The sequence below is a fragment of the Sturnus vulgaris genome, chromosome 3 (assembly GCF_052056855.1).
Source record: "Sturnus vulgaris isolate bStuVul1 chromosome 3, bStuVul1.hap1, whole genome shotgun sequence".
NCBI lineage: Eukaryota > Metazoa > Chordata > Aves > Passeriformes > Sturnidae > Sturnus > Sturnus vulgaris.
In genome coordinates, this window is record NC_142245.1 from 47,271,530 (window position 1) to 47,290,413 (window position 18,884).

Genomic DNA, 18,884 nt, shown 5'->3' on the forward strand with positions numbered 1-18,884 from the left:
GATCTCCTCTGTCTCATGCCCAATAGCCCTGCTGTTATTAATTCTTTTAAAGCATCCATAGCTGCACCTATATTTTCCAGCAAACAGATAAACCTGGTAAGAAAGTGCTGAGAGCAAACACAAAAAAACAAAGAACATTCATGGCTCCATAAGGCTTTCCAAGTGTATGTAAGGCTTTCCTAATTAAGCCAGCAATACAATGAAAGTGAACATGCTTCTTTTTTCCATTTTTTTTTGTTCTTGACAGCTTTTATGTAAAATAAAAATAAAATAAAATTTTAAAAAAAGGCAACCAAAACCAAGAAGCCTAAGAAAATTGCCCATTTCACCATGACATCACTATCTTTGTGGTAAGCCTATAAGCATCATGTTCAGATTTGACTCATGCAAAACAGACATTTTGGAGGGTCTTTATTTCATAGTCAGGCCATACTCTTACTTTGGATATGATTTCCACACATAATTTTAATTTCCTTTTTCTATGTAAACATCTTTTATATAACTGCATATAAGTATATAAAGATAGAATGTGTTGTCATATACATGCTGTATGTGCCAGAAAACAGGCTTCATATGGAAATGTACATAGAGTTAAACAAGGATAATTTCATCCTCTGTCTTTTATGGAGGAAACACCTGAAAGCATAAACTGTGATGAAGACTAGCCCATATTCTGTAAGGTGCTGAGCAAGGATAGAGGGAGGCTGTAGCCAGCAGGGACAGAAAGATATTCAGCAGCACTGAGTTAGGGGGTTTTGGCATTGTCAATATTAGTGGTTCGCCTCATATTTCTGAATAATTCCCAGGAATCCATCAAATGAGAAAAGAGCTACAGCAAACACTAATTAAATGTGTGTTCTCTCTCTCTTTCAGACTAATTAGCACTCACAGAGGTTAATCCCTAAAGAATAAAACATGCAGCTTTGAGAGTGCAAGAGAAAAACTGAAAAAATGAAACAATGAAAAATCCAAATCACTCTCATTGGAAAGTGTATTTGCTTCTGCTCACTGCGGGTTGATGATTCAGCCTTCTTTCCTTTTCAGCACACATAAAATCTGCAAGTAAAACTCATAGTCATAGGGGTTTTTTTCCTTAACAAGTGCAAGGGAACATGGAAGACACACATGCCACTTGACCAAGTTCCCTTGAAAGAAGGTCATTCAGACAGTCTCAGAAAGTAGCACTTACTGCCTCTAAATTGTATAGAAAATAAGTTTTTTCAGGGAATAGACTAAGGCCTGGGATTCAGACAATGTGACTAGTATTGAGAGAGCAACATTAAAGTGGTATCTTGAGGCACTTCGGTTCTTTATCTCTCAATTTCATTTTCTAAAGCCACTTCAGATGAGAGCAAGGAGACAATTAAAAGTGGTTATAGTTTTTCTGTGTTATTTTCCAAGATTCAAGCTGGGGAGAAAATTCTAACGCTATCTGCTGGATTTTTAAGATTGAACTTCCATAACCTCTGCATGCATAATTTTATAATCTGTACTCATAGAGTTCAAATCATCACATTATCTTTCATATCATATACACACAAGTAATTTATTACTTCCCCACCATCAAACTTTGTCATCTTTATGTCTTTATATCTATCAGCTTCCTTCTCTAGGTGGAAACCAAGGTCTACACCCTTGCATATTTTTATTTGCCTTCAACTGTGATGCAATATACAGAGTAAAAAGTGGTATATTTTCCAAGTGGATTCCTTCAGGACATTATAAACCACACATTTTAAAAAGTTTTTTAGTAATACTAAATACCAGTAATATCCATTATTTGCTATGAGGATACACATATAATTATTGAACTTAATCAAGACCCTCTTCTGTTGAGGAACCTTTTGTTAAAGTAGTCAACAGCAGGCAAAGCGTAGGACTCCAAGAAGGCACACATTGGGAAAATTAGGAGTTAGGATCCCCCTTGGCTTCTTCCCTTATGGTCTGGCTTTACACATTTTCAGTCTTGCTCTGCCTGGGTTCTTGGCCTCTCCATTGTCTGATTTTCAGGTCCCTGACTCTGTTGTTGCAAGTGTTGATGTAAGACTTTTGCCTTCGGTTTACCTGACAGGACCAAATAAGTTGGTTTCCACAAAGGTCTTGCAAAATTTATGATTCCGGAGCTGGTAAGGTGTCTAAGAGCAAATCAAATCCGTCTAGCTGTCCAAATCCACTTTCACTTTTCCTTTCAACAAAAAGGATAGGACATGGCTGTTGGTTTAAGAGGCACTTTTCAGTATCTTCTACACACTTTGGTGTTTGTGGACAGCCTAGAGACCACAGGCAACAGTACTCTGGAGTGAGATGAAAACTCTACCCAGAAGCCATGCTGGAAGATGATCAGTTGTGGTTATATCTAAAACTTACGCCTCCATCTAGAAACTTCAAATAAATTTTCAGGTGTAAGAATGACAGTGATACTAGACATGGTTGTCCCAGATCTATCACAGTGGCTCTATTCAGTGTGTCTTTGAAGAGATATGATACTGATTTCTGTGTAGCCAGTGAAGGCAGATTAAGTTCTCCACTTTTGTATATATACAAAAGTGATATACAGAGAGATATAACTGGAGACATACCTGGATGTCCTCCAAATCCATCCTTATTTCCCATCACAGCAACTGAGTGGATATGAAAGAGACAAATAGCATTCATTGAAGATGCATATTACAAATTTCATTAGTGTTATATATTGTTTTCTAAGATATAAAAATTGATCACAAGTTTGATTTGAAGGTAGCCACTGACATGGAGATGTTCACTGCAGATTATATTAATAAATATGCATGATATCATTACTTAAAAGAACATGTGCTACACAGTCAGATTATATAAACCTCACTAGAAGTCTAAAGAGATATATTAGGAAGTTGTATTGTGTATGCTCCAATAGAGCTGATAGAGGAATCTGCAACTTTTGCTTTGGATCTCCAGTGCTTCATCTATTGGCAGAAACATCTTTCCTTGTTAATCAGACTTAAATCACAGCTACTGGCAAGAGCACCTTTGTTTCAGCAGATGTTAGTAACCACATATACCACACAAATGGGCTTTTAAGTGACATCAAAATGCCATGTACATGCTTTGAAATAACATGGTGTATATATTTACATTAGCAAGAACAAAGGTAGCATTCCATGGATAACCACGGAGATGCCATTGTTTGCAAAACACTTCCATTTCTCCATAGCAAAAACAATTCCTTGTGTGCTTCAATAGCAAAGGCTCACCTGCATATGCTGTGCTTTTGATGCCTTCTGAGCTTCAGTGATTTACTGAACTTTAAGAAGAGCAATCAGAGTGGTGAAGCAGCAATTCATAAGCAATTGCCTTTTAAGCAAGAGGCATAAAATTTTTAATTAGGCAATTCAGGCATTGTTTAAACTGAAGTTGCAACTAGGTAACCTTCATTTACTTAATAAATCATCATTAATTTTAATCAGGAATATTTGTTATTTTTGTCACTAGAAAAAATTAATGAAATTCTGATTCAAAATTCACATCTATCTTCATTCAGTGTGCTGCAACATTGTTTCAGTGAAAATATCTCGTTCTCCTGACATCCATTAATTAAGTGACCCTCTCTGCAAAATCATGATTCATGTATCTAGATTAATAATGCCATTTTTTACAATTCACTCCTAAACTATCAAGGATGCTGCTATGGCACCTGGTTTTAATAGAATAGTTAAAAGTTTACATGAAATTTGATTGCATAATTTACAAGAATTTTAACAGTATTTTAATTGCGTTATTAATAAGTTTTCCCTACATTTTCTTTACTGATTCTGAAAGATCTTCATAAATATTTCATAAATAATTTTTTATGAATGTTTCTTCTGCAAGTTTTGCTTTTAATAAGCCATCATCTTCAGCATGTATTTCAGTATCCAGGTTGAATAATCAATCGCTCCCAAAATCTGCCAGGTTCTGGTTCTGTTGCATCAAGTAAATAATTTAATTACACATATTTTAAAAGGTAAAGATAGGAAAAACTGAGTCTGACAAAGCTTGAAAGTTACAAAAATCACAGCCTTGTATTACCAACAAACTTCACTACTGAAATCCTGCTGTGTTCTAAATTTCTGAAGTAAATTTCTAAATTTCTGAAGTAACCACAAAAAATTATAGAAATAATAAATGTATTTGTGTTCCAGCTATAGGAAGGGGATTGCATCTTAAAAATTATTTCAAGAGTATTTATGATAGCTGAAAGGCAAAAGTTACAACTGTTAGCTTCTGATATCTGGAAACCTTTAGCTGTTATTAAATCTATATCTAACATTTTCATGCTTGACTAATCAGTATTTTAATACACATTAAGTATATTACACACCATGGGGAAAAAACCCTTCACTAAGAAAGATTTTGGCATTGATAAATCATTATTTTAATATGATGAGTTTGGGAGGGAAAGTGGTAATGATTTTAAAGGGTTCAGTCAGAATAGTTCAGTATCTATACAGTCTAAGTAAACATTAGACTTCTGCTTGAAATTTTTACTAGAGTGGTTTGTAACAAACTGACTTGCTCTGGGATGTTGTTAACTGCATCTCAGAAGCTTTCAAGCTTAATGATTTGAAACGGCCCTTCTTTAGCACAGTAGGAAAGACATGTAAATCTTTGTTAGAGATTATAGTTTAGATAATTACAGAAGTTTTCAGACTTGCTCTTTAATTTGACAGGCAATTTTGAGGATGAAGAAAATGTATCACTTTTGAACCCTATCAGCCAAATGCTTTTTTCTTTCTACCATTCTCTGCTCTGCTAATTCAACTGCAGAATGAGAATAAAAACATCTTTGCAATATCAAATTTACTGGCAAGATGTAGCAGTTCTCTTGCTCAGTGGCATTTTCAGCTTTGTGTAGAAATGCAAGACTCCTAGACAAAGCAATATTATCCTACAATATGCATTTCACTGATAGGGATTTTTATCTCCATCATCAGCATAATTGATTATTTAAAGTTTAATACATGAAGATGTAGAAGATTGAATAAATAATTCAATATCTGATGAATGGAAAGGTATTAAGATTTAAGATCTGTATTTTCACAGATTGTTTGGAAGAGAACAGCAGATTTTTGCAATTGCTGAAAAGAGGAAAACTTATTTAATATAGACCATTAGCTATATACTTAATTAAAATTTAAGAATCATAATTGTAGCTTTGCTACAAGTCATATAGCTTCATCTCAGCCATTGATTCCTAACTGGCTACTGATAGATGGTAAATTCATCGTTTCCTGTTTATTAGGAGCTGTACTCAATACATCTGACTAAAGGACAAAAAAAGATGATTGATGAATTTGAATTGAATATTTAATGTAAGGTTGATTGACATTTTATTGTCTGTAAACACTGGGACTGACTTTAATGACTGAGCCACAGAAAGTTATCTGGTTCTCGCTGGTTACAAAGTGACCAAATGTGCTGATAAGCCTTCATGGGTCATAGAATAAGATTCCTGCTTTATTGATTTTTATACATAAGTTTAATTTATAAAGTTTTAGACAACAGATGTAGCCTTTAGATAAGATGCAGGAATAGTGGCAGGACTATAATAGCAGTGTTCTAATTGCCATGGGCCCAGCACCATTGGACACTGAATTTTTTCCACAAAGTAATACAAAAGGTCCTTTTCTAAGCATCCAACTAGCAAGAAATATCACACATATAGGATCGGCATTACAGCATGTGCTGTGAATGTCTGTAAACAAGTGAAATGGAACTGCTTTCCCTCACAGCCAAAGCAATCTAGGAGAGTGTTAGGGGTTGAGAAATGCCTTGAGAAATGCAGATTGTGAAACACTTCAGGATGTTTCTGTGTGTTATAAGTGTATTTCACCTGGCAAAGAGGAAAATCATGTTGGCAATTTCATTTGGGAGAGAAGAAAAAGCTGTTCTACAGGAAACAGGAGTCATAGAGCCCTACCCTCTAGAGGGAAGATTCCCACCAACCTCAGTGTCATGCGCCTGCCTGGCCACTGTGCAGAGGCAGCAAATAACTATTTTCAATTGTAAAGGAAAATTTAAAATTCTGTCTCTAGATTTCTGATAGATTCACACATTACAGAAATAAAGTACTTGCACCAGATAGTAGACTAGGAATTTCACACTCTTCCACTGACTTTTAGTAAGAGATATTTCTGTTCCCTTCTACTTGAGAATATGCCCTGCAGACATGAGGTCTGTCTGCCTACCTGTGGAAAGCCTTCCTTCACAGGTCTGTCAGAGCTCTCTCAACCACATAACCTTATTTCTCTGATTAACTTGGTCCTAATATCCAGAGTTACAATTCCTGTCCTTTCTCCATGCCAAAGTAGATCACATCCCAAATGAATCCCAGGGATGATAGTGTTCCACATACCGCAACTCTCCCAAACTTTTAGGCCACAATTCATGCACAACTTCTAGATTTCTCATTATGCCTCACAAACTGTCACAGCTCGAGTTCCCCAATTCCCACATAAGCTATTTGTAGGAAATGTAGACCATTTTACAATCAAGATATAAAGAACAGCTCCTTTTTTTTACTTACAATAGGAAACTGCTCTGTACTGGATGCAGCCCTGTGATACCATTAGGCATACTTCTGTAAATTGCATTTGCTTTTATACAAATGTTACATGTGAGGAGGGATTCAGATCCCATTAAATCTCAGTTGAGAGCTCTCAACAATATAATAAACAAAATAAACAAACATTTATTTTAATTGATCATTGCACAAAAACATGAGATTGAGATGCGGCCATCAACACAGTGTGGATCATAATGATACAAATACTTTAACAAAATGCAACAGCTGGGTCTATTACTTATCTACCCTTTTTATTCACCCAGCCACAAATGTTGATACATATTGATAGTTGTCTTTTGGCACAAATAGAAATGCCCATGTCTATGCAATGAAGGGACAGTTGCAATAGGAAATTTCATCATCACTAAGATGAAAAATAACAAAAAGACATTTCTTTTCCAGGATAAACATAACCGGTTATGGCTGGGCTGCAGCAGAATAGTCTCTAAGGCACTTTATGCCTTCACCTAATCTACATAGCCAGAGGCTAATTTCATTCACTGTGACTTGCAGGAAAAAACAACAGTCAGTGTCACTTAACAGTAATGGATATTTGAAACTACTTAAGCCTTTAATTTTTTTTTTCTCATATATACAAAATTAATCTTCATTTATTTTCATGAGAAGTCAGTGCAATGGCAGTCAGGTTTTGAGAAATGTTACCAGGATGTAACAAGCTGAAATTAAAAAGAGAATTCTGTATATAGAATTCTGCATATTCTGTATATAGAAGTAACAATAATACTGCTGTTATTATTAATGTTATTGTTGTTGTTGTTGCTATTATTATTATTATTACCCTGGATCTTTGGAACTGAAGCAAATTCACTCATTAAAATAATTTTTTTGTCAATGTGAGTGTCTGAGTTATGTTTGCCATAGGATATTGTCAAAGAATCAGCAGGATTTTTTTTTTTCTGCAGTGCATTTAAAATGTTTTTTTCGCAAGGTTCAAAAAACTATTTATTTTACAATGAAAAACAAATATGACAATGTACTGTTAAAACGGAGAAGCAGAAAGAATAACAATTCTGCAAATTTTAAACCTGTTATCCTACACATTAAAGAACTCCCTGTTTGCTGGATGACCTGTGAAGATGAAAATAAATGCAACTCTAGACCAAGGTCTTATTATCCACAGCCTAAGCAACTGCAAATACAATGCCTATAGTAATTGCTCACTGTGCACAGCTGTCAGGAGACATAAACATTATATAAACTGAGTGAGAGAAGAATGGCAGGACCTTGATAGCAAAAGCTCTTGTCAGCTGAGATTCCTCCATTCCTCCACCCAGCTCTTGGGTGCTGGGTTGTCCAGGTGGTCCTGCTGTACCTCTTGGGTCCTCCTGTGGGAGATGGTGGTCTCTGCAGAAATACATTCTTTAATATATTGGGAAAGTCAATGTATGAATGGCATGTTCTTTCCATGATCCTGCTGGTGCATCATGGATATGATCCATAGAATATAAAAATGGTTGAAAGGGTTAGGTCAAGATCCCAGTGGATCCAGTCTGTCTCCACCAGTTCTTATTCACTAATTAATTGGAAGCAGTAACCTTATTTATTTTCTCTAATTAGGCTACTTGTCACCCTTTTATTAGACGATATGACAGTTTTGTTTTTATATGAAATCTTTAAATCTAAAGTTTCCCTAAAACTGTTCTCTAGTTTTAGAAATTTATATGCGATGCAGAATGAAATCTCCTGTTGGTCACAATATGAAAAAAGCTGGATGACATTAGTGTTCCCTTTGACCTTTATGATATCATGCTGAACAGAAACACTTCTACCCTGAAGGGAAAAGCAAGACTACCAGCAGTTTTTTTGTTTTGTTGTTTTGGGTTTTTTTTTCATCTAAAGTGATGTGAGTCAGTAGGGCATGTGTATTATTCCCAGAAAGTACTGGCAGCAGAAGATCAGGCTTCCAGGAATTGTACTGCTTAGAGCACAGGGCTCCAGGTTTTCTGTTGTAAGGCCATTCCATAAAGTTAACAGAGGAATTTCTTTAAATCATATAAAGATCAATAGGGTCAAAAATATATTTAAAAACTCTATACAGTTGAAGACAACATGGCATTCCCTGGTGCAGAGACTCTGGGCAATGCTACCTTCTAAGGGAGAATGACCTAGAAAACCAAAATTCCCCTAATCATCATCTAGAGTCAATGTTCAAGAAAAACAATACTTTAGCTCAGCACATCTCAACTACAAGCACTTACTACATCACTTTCTTTAAAAAAATATTTTTTGCTGGCTAACGAGAACTTAGGCTATACCCAACAGCACTTAATGTAACTGTATCTCCTCTTTTAGGATCTAGCACAAGGTCCAAGCCTTTGAATTTTCTGCCATGGACAAGTCTAAACAAGCCACAGAAGAGTTATGAGGACTCTATGACACTGAAATCTAAGCATGGGTGAAAATCAAGCTTAAATAAATTTGTCCACAAATTGTTGTTTCAGTGCATGCCCTAAGACCCAGGGTAGGCATAGGCTATACCAAATGTATTCATGGCTTTGCTTACTTTTAGTCAACTCCAATATAAATGATTTTTTGTGAGGAAACATATTTGATTACCCTGTCTCATGCCCATCAGCTAGTGCTCCTTCCAAAATTACTGGTTTCACCCTGACTTTGTATTCTTTAATTTAATCCTGCTTCTCTTCAATTTTCAGTATGCTACTCTTTCACTGTTGGCATCCTTACCCTCCTCTGCAACTTCTTAATCCAGATCATAAGAAAATATTGTTCAACTTTTAAAATTAATCAATAGCTAATCATTACCACCACTTTCATTAACTTGAGTGTGAGTGGGATGTCTTAGGTAGTAGCCACACACTCCATACATATGCAATTTTCTAGACTACCCACAAGGAATGCCTACTGGTTTGCAGATTCATCTTCCCCTTCTCTCTCCAGAATAAACAGAATGGGTGTTGGGAAATATTTGACATCTTTTCCTCATTAATTTGTCTGCATTACAATGCACCATGCATGACCTTGAATGACAGTTGAAAGCTACGCCTCATTTTTCCTCTCAAAAGAAGCATGACTTTCCTCTCTGCTTTGTTAAATGAACAAAGGCTGCAAATAGTATTTTAAGAAAGTAAAAATGTTTAGTTTTGGGTAGCCTTACTTAAAAATCCATAATCATTTTTTATCCTTCAACACACCTTTTTTCTCTCACAAGTCTCTTAGTCCTATAGGATACAACTTAGGACACCAAACCTTTGGAATCAGTTCATATATGCAAAGATTTTTGTTCTACAAATAGCCATTATGTCTAAATCTGTACTTCCTAATACATTTAACTCTCAAATAAGCTTCATTTATGATACGATGACTTCTGTGGAGTACAACTGGCCTTGGTTCCAGGAGAGTATAAATGTAAGTTTCAAAGAAATGTTTATTCATTCTTCATTCTCCTTTTTTTCTTCATATTTTTCAGCCTTTCTGCGATTTCTCATGATAATGGTCAGGTGAAGTCTACTGATTGTAAGCAGGAGAAAACAAAATTAAACAGCAGGATTGTGAAATGGGAAATTTTAAAGAATTACATTTTTCATTTCCAAAAACATATTCACACTAAAATTAAATTATAATACCCTAAAAGAATTTTTATGATAGAAGAGAAAAAATTCAAAAATGTTACCTAAGACAGCTTCCATGTTTCCTTTCCATTCTTTATATAATTGCTTTGCCAAGAAAAATATATAAATTTTACTATCTACAAATTTCCAACATGACTGACTAACCAAATCTCATAGCACAATCCGGACACCACAGATGACATTACACTATTACTCAGGTTCTGAGGAAATACCTACTTGTTTATCGTAAAATCAGAAATTAGTAGAGAAAATACCTCGGATCAGTGCAATTTCTATTTTCCCCTAAATGTGATGGCATGCAATTTACCTGTTCTTTGTGCTACAAAGTGGTATGAACCAACATTGCTGACACTGCAAATTGTGCCTTTTTTTTCTTTGCCTTTTAGGTTCTTGTTGGGTAGGAATTACAACATCGGGAAGAGGTTCTTCATCCTCAGGCCCTGAAAAGGTTCTCCAGGGAAATGGTCACAGCATCAAGACTGTCAGAGTTGAAGCAGTGTTTGGACAATGCACTCAGGCACATGGTGTGATGCCTAGGGTGTCCTGTGCAGGGCCACAAGCTGGAATTAGAGGATCCTTCTGGTTCCCTCCTAACTCAGCATATCCTATGATTCTAGTCCTCCCTTCTTGGAAAGTATTGAGTGGTGGGAGACGCCATACCAGACCTGGATGGGAACAGGCTGAACCAAAAATGGCAGACATATTCTTGAGCAAGGTTGTGACTCAAACCTCAACCTTTGTCATCTTGTCTGACAAACCTGGCAGAAATGCATCATTGCACAGACAGACTGAAAGCATCACCATTTGAGCAGGTACTCTTTATGTAAACGGAAAATATAAAATGCACATTTGATGCAGCCCTCCTCTGTTCTTCTGAGGAGCGTTGCAGGCACAGTTCTGTTCTCTGTATATCTGTTTCCAGTTAGAGTCTACACAGGCAGGAAGGATAGCTCTAGCCTGGGGGTCATAGCCAACACTGCAGTTCACAGCCTCCTGCATGGAATTAAGCCAAGCCTTTAAGCTCAATGGTCTCTAGATTTCTTGCTATTTTCAGTCATTTCCTTGAAGATTCTCTGGATCAGACAGAAAACAAGGACATCTAGATCCATTGTCATCCACTCCTTACACAGGACACTAATTGAATTGATTTTGGATGCTCAACTGACACAAGTGTCAGTCCCTTATCTAAAAACTTTCATACCTTTCCCCTGATTGACAGTGGGCTCTAAAGGCTCTAAAGGCTGATGCAGAAGATGGTGGCAAGCATCAGCAATTTATGAAAACCTTCTGCCTTTTCTCTGTTGCAATCCCACAGACACCACAACACTGACTCTTTCACAGCATGATCTACTAGCTCCAACAACACCACCCCTCTCCTCCTAACCCTTTCTGCCTTTTCTCTCACATGCATAGTACCTGTGTGCCCTTTTGCTCTTTTGTGGTGGTCAGTACACATCAGCATCCCTTGCTTCTTCTCCTTCAATGCTGTTCACCTGTCTTATACAGCTGCACCCCATTAGGGATGAGGTTTGGCTGCAGTCTCATTCCTAGTCTTCCAAAATCTGTTCTCCCACATAGATAAACATGCTATTAAATGAATTGTTTTCTAGTGCTGTCAATAGTTTGAGTGCAAATGCTTTTTTTAACCCCTCTATTTAACCAGATCCTTGGCTGTTACAGAACGAATAGAATGGCTACCTAAAATTCAAATCGTAAGACAAGTATTTCAGTGGGCAAGATAGCTTTGAGTGCATTGTACGTGGCTATTTAATGCAGTCCTATGCTCTTCTTCCCAAGCATAGGCTGAATAAAATACAAAAAGTTCCATCTTCAAGGTGTTAAAATGAAATAAATTCTTAGTGGTATTGCTTGCAATAGGAACCAAATTTTAGTTTCCTGAGATGAATGCCTCTCAAAAACCTAGTCAACCATAACCAGAAAACAAGGTCATTATTTCTGCTCTTCTAATTCTGATTTTGAATGGTACTATTACTTTCAAGCTACAGGAAGCAATCCTTCAGACTTTGTTCCTGCTGTTGAATGGTTTGAAGGTACAAATTACCTCCCCTGCATATTTAATGAAAAAAAAAATATTTGGTTGAAAAACGGATAGAGGTGAATTTGGGAAATATCTAGTTTACTGATATTGACAAAAACAATTTATTGTTCAACATATTAAAAATTAAAACGGGAAGATTAAAATGTAAATCCAAAACGAGGCTGGGGACAATTTTCCTAGAAAGTTTTCTATTCCAACATGAAAAAGGTATATTTTATTTAAGGCAATTAATTTATAATATTAGCATCCCATCAAAATTAAAACAGAAATGTTAAGCTAGCGGTCAGTCTTGATTCATAAAGCTGAACATGACAATTCAGTAAATGACTTGTGTGTAATTCATATTTAATTTGTCACAGGTTAAATACTTCAGGCATTCATCTGCCTTCAGCTTTATGAAAGTGCAACACTTAGCACACGTCGTCCATCTCAGCTCCTTTGCTATTCAATAGAGTGGTATTGAAAACATGTACATTTTCTGCAAGAAAACAGAGAACCTACTTTTTATTTTCAAACTCTAGAGTTTCCTGTGGATGTCAGAGGGTCTAAATCAGGGCCTAAATTAACATGATGGATTCTTTTTTTCCCTTTTTTTCTTTTCTTGTATAACTTAGGTAAATAACCAATATTGAATTCCAAAGGGGCATGTAAAATTAAGTTTCATTTTCATGGGTATTTGAACTAGTGAGCTTAGGGTTTCAAACATTTCCAGGTGTAACCAGGGAATAATTATCTCATGTTCTAACACTGAGGAAATCTACAGCTTCATAGTCATAAGCTGTAATGTTTCCAAAATACCTGTACATTTTTTTTCAGAATTGCTGCTTTGACTGTGCCCAATCACTGTGTAAAGTCATACGGAAACCATGTTCCAGTAATGTCAGACAGATGAAATCCTCCCAGGTGGCCCGGATACACACTTTCAAATCCTACAGCAGCCAAAGGCAGCTAGCACGATTCTGTACCTCAAAGCCTGAGATTGAAACTGCTGTGATTTTCAAAGCACTATTGACAAGAAAAAGCAAAATATTGAATTATAGACATCAGAAAAATTCGGAAATAACTAAGAAACAAAAATAAAGTTCACATGTACCTGTTGCCATCACAAATAAGGAAAAAGATACCATACTAGGCTTATTGCTTGCTATTGTGACCACTATTATTAGATTCTGAATTACTACTAGATTCAGAAGTCTTGGATAACATATTTTCCTCTCTCTCTCTCTGATTTTACTTTTAGTTTTCACTTATTATGCTCTCAGACTTGTGCTGACATTCCCTGGAACAGGAAGAATAAAATATCAGGAGAAAGCCCTTGCTTCCTAAGCTTGAAGTGAAACCTTAAGGCCATGTGTTTATTTGTTTAACAATTATTAAGCATAGAACACTTTTCCTCTGAAAAGTGAACTAAACCTTCAAATCCAGATGTTTGTCAGTATCTGTTTCTCTTTAATATTAGTTTAATATCCAAAGACTCAGCAGACCTTTTAACAAGATTTCAGTGCTCCCAGCAATTGAAACCTGCTTTGCAAATTACTCCACTGAGGCAGAACTGCATTTGCCCTGTAGCACCAGACTCCTGACAGAATCACACGATCAATTAGGTTGGAAAAGACCTCGGAGATCATGAAGCTCAACCTAACAACCTCATGTCAACTAGACCATGTCACTGAGTGCCACAGCCAGTCTTAAACACCTCCAGGGGCAGCTTCCTACATCACCTCCCTGGGCAGCCCATTCCAATGTCTAATCACCCTTTCTGTGAAAAACTTCTTTCTGATGCCCAACCTAAAACTTCCCTGGCACAGCTTAAGGCTGTGTCCTCTTGTACGGTTGCTGGTTTCCTGGGAGAAGAGGCTGACCCCCACCTGGCTACAGCCTTTTTAAGCACAGTTGTAGGGAGAAATAAAGTTTTCCCTGAGCCTCCCTTTCTTCAGTCTAAACGATCCCAGCTCCCTCATCTGCTCTCATTGGGCTTGTGTTCTAGACCCTTCCCCAGTATTGTAGCCCTTCTCTGAACATTCTCCAGCATCTCAACATCCTTCCTAAACTGAGGGGCTCAGAACTGGACACAGCACTCAAGATGTGACCTCACCAGAATGAAGAAGAAGATGGAAGAATGATCTCCCTGTTCCTGCTGGCCACACTATTCCTGATACAGGCCAGGGGCCATTGGCCTTCTTGGCCACCAGGGCACACTGCTGGCTCTTGTTCAGCCAGCTGTCAAACAGCACCCCCAGGTCACTTTCTGCCTGGGCACTGTCCAGCCACTGTCTCCAGCCTGTAATGCTGCAGGAGTTTGTTGTGGCCAAAGTGCAGGATCCAGCATTTAGGTTTTGTTAAACCTAATATGGTTGGATTTGGCCTATATATCCAGCCTGTCCAGGTCCCTCTGCAGAGTCCTCCTAACCTCCAGCAGATCAACACTCCCCTCAACTTGGTTTCATCTGCAAATCTGCTCATGGTAGGCTCAATCCCCTTATCCAGATCACCCATGAATGTATTAAACAGGACTGACCCCGGCACTGATCCCTGGGGACACCACTGGTAACAGGCTGCCAATGGGACATGGCACCGTTCACCACCACTCTCTGGGCCCAACTGCCCAGACAGTTCTTATCCCAGCAAAGCTGTGGGCTGGCAGATTTTTCAGGTGTGTGCTATGAGGGATGGTGTCAAAGTCTTTCCTGAAGTCCACACGGACAACATCCACTTCCCCTCACCACCAGGCAGGTCACCTGGTCATAAAAGGAGATCAGGTTGGTCTGGCAGGACCTGGCAGAAACACGTGTACAGTGACTTGGATCAGAAAGCTGAGCAGCACAGGGAAGGCAGCTCCTGGGGAAACACTTCCCTTGCTGGATCTGAGCTGCTACTCACCATGTCCCAACACAAATCCATGTAGCTCCTTTCTGAGCAGCACGCAGCACAGCTCAAAGCATGCCATACATATTTTGCTAAAGTAAAAGGTCTTCTGGATGGTCATCAACATACATTTGTTCAACAGTGAACACTGAACTTTCTGCTGTAATAAATGACCAATATGTTTTCAAGCACAGTGGTCGTTTTGCATGCTGTCCTCTCCAACTCACAGATTTCTATGCACTGCTGTGCTTTTGTAGTGTATCCCCATGCTTCTGACCAGGCACGGTTATCCCAGAACATGCTGTCTTGTCCTTCCTTGCAGAGAGAGCCCTGCTCTGTGGATTCTCACACAGCTTGCACATCTCTGCACTGCACAGCCTCGATCTCACCCACATCACCACTGTCATACACCAAAATCCAGGGACTCTCTACCACAACTGCAGCATAATTGCAGCTCTGCCTCATTGTCTGAAACAATTCTAAGGTCTGTTCAGATTACAATCTGCCAAGCTGAATCAGCTAATCAATCATCAGCACAGCAATAGCTAAGGTACCAACTGCACTCCTGTATCCAGGAAGCTCTCTGTGCCTAGTGCCAGCTCTAGAGAAGCACAGTCTGTACTTCCATTAATTTCCTGAGTTTCTGTTGCCAGCTTCCATCTCTTGGAAAAGCACAAGGCAACCTTAAAATTGAATTGAAAAAGTGGTCTTTTTTTTGTAATATGTAACTGAGATATTCCTCAGTATGGAGGATGGCAGGACTGAAACTTATTTCAAATAAAAGTGTCAAATTTTTGTCAGCTGGAGAGGTCAAATATGCAGTCCACGCAGCTGCAAGGGCAGAGAAAGGGCTGATTTTTTGGGATGCATGTCCTGCGATTTCAGTGGGAATTGTGAGCAGTCATTCAGCATATCTGAAAAACATTGAGCCTTCTAAAACAGCTCAAGCTCCATTCTGATCCTACAGCTGATGTATCTTATCTTCCTTTTCTTTCCCTAGGCTAGTCAAAAGGGACTTCTCACCCATTCCCACTTGAGCAGATAAAGTATCAAGCCTTCAAAACCTGCTTGTGACTGACATGGAATATGACACAAGGTCTGTCCCCAGGCAGCTTCTGCCCAGTTGAAGTGTCCTTTGCAGAAGGCACTGGAAGAGAGGAGAAAGCTGCACACAGGAGTCTGCTCTGCTGAGCTCTGGCACTTTATCTCAGATCACAGCCTCTGTGTCACAAGAGCTGCTTCCCAAGCTTTTGGCCTCTTTACAAGTCCTATTCTGTAATGCACACTAAACGAGTGCAGGTTTCCTGATAGTAACAGACTTTTCTAGGAATTAGGGCTAAGGCTATCAAAGTTATAATTCTTCACTTCGAGAAATTTGATAAGAATAATATTTTGGTCAGGTCTGGTCAGAGATGATTTGCAGTCATGAGTGCTGCAGGCAAAAATCAATTTAGATAATATAACTTACCAGCAATGAAACTTGAGACTACACGGGAGCTAAATCTAGTCTTGCAGACCAAAATACAAGATTATGTGTCTATGTGTGCATCACTATATGTGATGGACAAGCTGTTTTTGTTTAGTTTACTTAAATTTAACCCATTTAGATGAAGTTTTATGTATTTGAAATAATTTAATCAAACTAAACCAAGGCCACAGCAATCTGTCTTGTGCTAAGTTTTTTTTTCTAACACTGTTCTCTCTTTAAATGTGGAGAAAATATTTGTGAGGACATTTAAAAAAAAGTATAGTCTTTTAAATATAGATTAGTTAAAATGTAAGTTCTAAAATTAGCCAAGTCACTTCCTTCTCTCTACATCATTTCCCCCATCTGGAAAAGAGCACTGCCTTCCTCAGTGAAACATTTTGAAATCCAAGAGAAAAAAACACTAGCAGTAATGATACTGCCGTCAGCTCTGTTAATAATTTTGCCAAAGAGCAGTTAATTCATCATATGGGATATTGCAGAAACATGATGTTTTATCTTACTGGAGAAGCATAGAATCATAGAATCCTTTGATTTGGAAGTGACCTTAATTGTCTTTGAGTTCATCATACCTGTCACGGACAGTGACATTTTTCAATACACCAGTTTGCTCAAAGCCCCATCCACCTTGAACAATTTGGATTGGGCATCCATAGATTCTCTGGGCAACCTGTCCAGGTGCCTCATCACCCTCACAGTAAAGAATTTCATCCTAATATCCAATCTAAATCTGCCTTCTTTCAGTTTAAAGTCATTACCCCTTATCTGCATTCCCCTGTAAAAAAATCCCTCTCCAATTCTCTTGAAGGCTCCCTTTTAGGTACTGGAATGCTGCTCTCAAGTCTTCCTGGAGCCTTCTCTTGTCCAGGCTGAACAACTCCAACTCTCTCATCCTGCCTCCATAGGACAGCTGCTCCAGCTCTCTGATCATGTTCCTAGCCCTCCTCTGGACTTCCTCTAGTGCAGGTCTTCAACCAGAAGTGTTGCTCAGAGCCCTGTCCAGCTGACCTTGAATGATCAGAAATGGGGAGGAGGTCATACTGTGAACCACCATCAGAACAAAATTAGGCAAAACATTGAAGTACAGAAAAATATCTACTGAGTTTCCATATCTTTCTTCAGAAGCTGAAATTCAGACTTTGAATACCTGGCTATAAAAACGTTAAAGAAAGTGTTCTATTAACTGCAGACACTCTATTCTCATGTATGTTGTTGAATTAGAGAACTTCCTGCAATTTCACTCTCGTAATTTTTTAGATTTTTTTCCCCGTTATTGCTTCTCCATAGGCATTCATGAGTCAGACATTATTTCAGAATAAAGTTGGGAACTTTGAACACATTAGGTTCCTGGAAACAGGGGACTCCTGAAGTGCAGAGGCCATATCACTGGAGTTGCTGTTTTTCCTTGCCAGCCCAACTGCTGTGTGTGAAATCCCACCCAGACCTAGATCTGCAGTAAGACTTGATGCCATGGATACATGGTTATTAACAGAAGGTAGCTGTAAAAAACCCAAGAAAATAAACATCCACTACAATAGAGGCAATGAGTTCCTGCAGTTGAAACTGGTTCAAAGTAGTGAGCATATAACCACGGTGTAATACCTGTTTGAGTTCTGAACATTGTCACTAATATTTTGAGGATATCAGTCTCCACTGTGCATACACTGCTTTAAACCTGCTTGTGCAAATATTAACTTGTTTTTACAGTTGTTTCAGGCATCACAGTTCCATGTGTGTCCTGCAAATGTGTCTTTGGTAAATTCTGATCATTGCCATCTTCTACAAATGTGCTTTTTTGGTGCATGTCATCTGATTACAAGCTCTGTGGCCATGTTGCCAGTGTTGGCATCATGCAGGGGCACACTTGAAACAGTTGTGAAAGGAAACTTGACCTTGAATACTGCGGGAACAAAGATTAGGGGGGAACCCTTCATTCTCAATTAAAAGGGGGAATAAGAAAATTAAAAGAAACGGAAACTTTGAGTTTATGGTGCTACCTGTACTTATCAAGGGTCTTGCTATTCTAGTATGATGCACTAAGTAATAGCATTTCATTTCATGCACTTGCCCTTTTTCTCAAGGGCAAGGGATTTTCCTGAGTAATAATGCTGTTGTTACAGATCAATTGGTTCTTCTGCCAGATTCTTGATTTTTTTTTTTCCTTAGGACATTAGGGAGGAGGGGATGGCAGACAGAAATATTTCTGTCAGTTTCATCTTTCCTCTGAAGCCTTGATAACTCTGTTCAAAGTTGAAAGAAAACAAGGTAAGAAAATCAGACCTT